Here is a 2,984-nt window from a genome sequence, read left to right on the forward strand (position 1 = left end):
GCAGTGAGCATTGGCTAATAATAATTAGCATTAGCATCGTGTTGACGACGACAGCGCTGCGTTTATACGTTATCGATCTTTAACATAAATCTCCTCACAAAGGGAGCTGGTTCGTCTAGTCCGGTAACATTTAACGAGCGCAGAGTGTTTGTTGGGCTCAGTCAATAAGATTGTTTCATATATTCTCGTCGGACATTTTGTATTAGAAAATATCCGATGGAGATTTCCATGAAGCTCGGCAGAATGTTATAACTTTTAGTGACGCTGTCAGTGAGGACAAGTTGGCTTTTACTTTTTTTACTTTTTGGATCTTGTGTTTATTTCAAACTGTATTTTAAAAGGTGTGTTTATATTTTACAACTGGACATTTTTACTTGTTGCTGTTTAACAAAAATAATAATTTAAAATATAAAAGTGACCAAATAATCAAAATATAATTCACAATAATTGTTGTACTGTTTTTTTTTTCAGGTTCAACCGATCCGACCCGATGATGAGTTACCTACTCCAGTGAGTTTTACACACACGTCTTTAAAGTCACTTCAGTGTGAACAGTCTGGCCTTCCACATACACCCGTCTATAAGTCGCATTATAAACAATATATTTAATCATGAAATCTTGTTCAGTATAAAATAACTGTCCTCTCATGTTCATATGAATCATGTTTGATCTCCCATAGATCCAGTCAGTGCAGGACCGGCAGGCGTATGAAGAGAGAGCAGATCCATCACATAATGTAAATCTTTACTCACTGAAATGAGCATTGTGTCACACACGGGCAGAAAACAGGGGAGGAGGACCCAATCGCGGCAAACAAAAGATTTATTTTAAACAAAAGGCAACTAAATCAAAAAGGCAAAAACACAAAACAAAACTTAAATCCAAAACATCTCAAAACCCGAGAGAGAAAAACAAACTAAATCCAGGAAAGCAGACAGGCAAAGACGGACACTCATCACAGACTAACACTACAAGAGACAAACTGACTACCAGAGACAATGAAAGGACAAGAGACTGAGGAAAAACACAGAGACTACTAAGAGTTAATTGGACACAGGTGAGACTAATCAGACAGGTGAGGACAATCAGGGTAATCACACAGGCGGGAAACAGGGAGCAAAGAACACAAGACCAGAACACTGAGGACAAGTACAAAGTAAAACCCAACACTGACACCACCAAAACCAGATATACAAAATAAACAGGAAAGAACACTGAGGACAGAATGAAAACTAAAACAAGATGAATCACAGAAACAAACCATGACACATTGACGTGTTTCCGACTTGAATAGTTTTTGTTCAAAATAGTACAATAATACAAAATGTAAATCAAGAAAACCTTCGACACATGACAGCATTTATAGCTTAAGCTTATTTGCAATGTTCATACTTGGGTGGCCTAATAAATACATATAAATAAATATAAATCACACATGAACCACTAAACAAACAAGAACACAGATACAGGATGATACAGGACACAAACGATTCTACAATATAACTCTGTAAATCAGGACATTCGTACTTTACGACACTCTTTAAAAAAAAAAAAACCTTTTTCTTTAAAAGGAAAAATAACAAGAGAAATATTGAAAACAACATCCTGTGTGCCATAGTGACCCTCTGACTTGTCTTCCCCCTGTGCAGCCTCTCTTTGAAGACTATCTGCGAGACCTGGGCGACTCAGCCAACGTGGCAGGAGTGCTGCAGCAGAGACGTTTAGGTAAATGTGGACAGTTCATCTTTATACTCGATGACATGTGTTCTAGCTTTATTTCTAAAATCAGATTTGTAAACGTTTTCAGAGGAGGCTCCTCGCCAGGCAGAGAGATCGGTGTTTCAGCTCCAGAGACATTTGATGTCTAGGGGAAGATCGAACGAGCCACTGAACCTTTGTCCACTCTGCCATAGTGACATGACCAACAGAGGACCCCAGACCAGGTACTTTGAGTCCTAAAGGTCACATATTATACAAAATGCATGTTACCATGGTTTTCTATCACTAAAAACCCAACGATTAGAAAAGACCATCCTCTCCGTCTTTTGCCTGCCACCCAGCGGGTCTGTGGACTTTTATGGGAATCAAACCGTCTCAATACTTTTAACAAACAAATGTCAAGTTTCAGAACTCAAATTACAAAATACAATGCAGAGTGATTTTAATCTGTACATCTGTATCTGTGCCTCTAATTTACAACTTATTGTACTTAGCATGTTGACTTATTCTGTTAAGATTGAAAAGTGTTTGTGAATCTCCATCTATTTGTGCAAATTCTAATGAGACTCTTCCACAAATGCAGGGCCACACATGACTCGAAAAATGTCACATTGCATGTCTCGAAAAAACACAAAGAACTGCAGAAGGATTTTATGTCTGTAAATAAATGTTTCTTTTAAGAAAATGCTAAGTAGACGTACAAATGATAATATACAAAATCAGAGGCTCAGATACAGATGCACAGGTACAAATCACTGCATTTATTTGTGCATTGTGTCTGCATTGTTGCCTCCAATCCTTCATAGATTTTAGGTTTGATATTTATCCTCAATGATCAGAGTTACAACTATATTGACTGTTTTAAAGACAGCGTTAAAACAGTTTACTCTGCTCTTGTTTGCAGATGGAGTCTGATGAGTCCATCGACAGCTGCTGGGATCCCCATAATGATCATTTGTTTGTTTGTTTTTTTAATTTATTTTAAGTTATACTGTTAATGTATTGAGTACAGTATTTTTATAAAGTAAATTAAATATTTCTTTTAATGTAAATGTTTCATTAATTCGTTCTGAAAATAAAACCTTATTTGCTGCCTACAATATCCATTTTTTTATTAGCTATACTGTGTTTCCCGTTCAGGGTCGAAAGGGGTGGAGCCAATCCCAGTTGTCATTAAGATGTGGGCTACACTAAAGCTGCTTTAAACACATTTTCCCCACTCAGCGACGCACCCGCTGAGACAAAAACTCTGATAATTGGAGAC

General features: G+C 37.2%; 1 long non-coding RNA gene across 1 annotated transcript; it reads left to right on the forward strand.

Annotated features, from left to right (window-relative positions):
- Positions 1-1,116: 1,116 nt before the first annotated feature.
- LOC306826497 lies at positions 1,117-2,704 on the forward strand. The gene is made up of 4 exons (XR_013779442.1): positions 1,117-1,327; positions 1,651-1,726; positions 1,809-1,944; positions 2,625-2,704. It is a non-coding gene; the product is annotated as an uncharacterized lncRNA (long non-coding RNA).
- The last annotated feature ends 280 nt before the right edge of the window (positions 2,705-2,984 follow it).

This window comes from Symphodus melops (genome assembly GCF_947650265.1).
Source record: "Symphodus melops genome assembly, chromosome: 7".
In the NCBI taxonomy this organism is placed as follows: domain Eukaryota; kingdom Metazoa; phylum Chordata; class Actinopteri; order Labriformes; family Labridae; genus Symphodus; species Symphodus melops.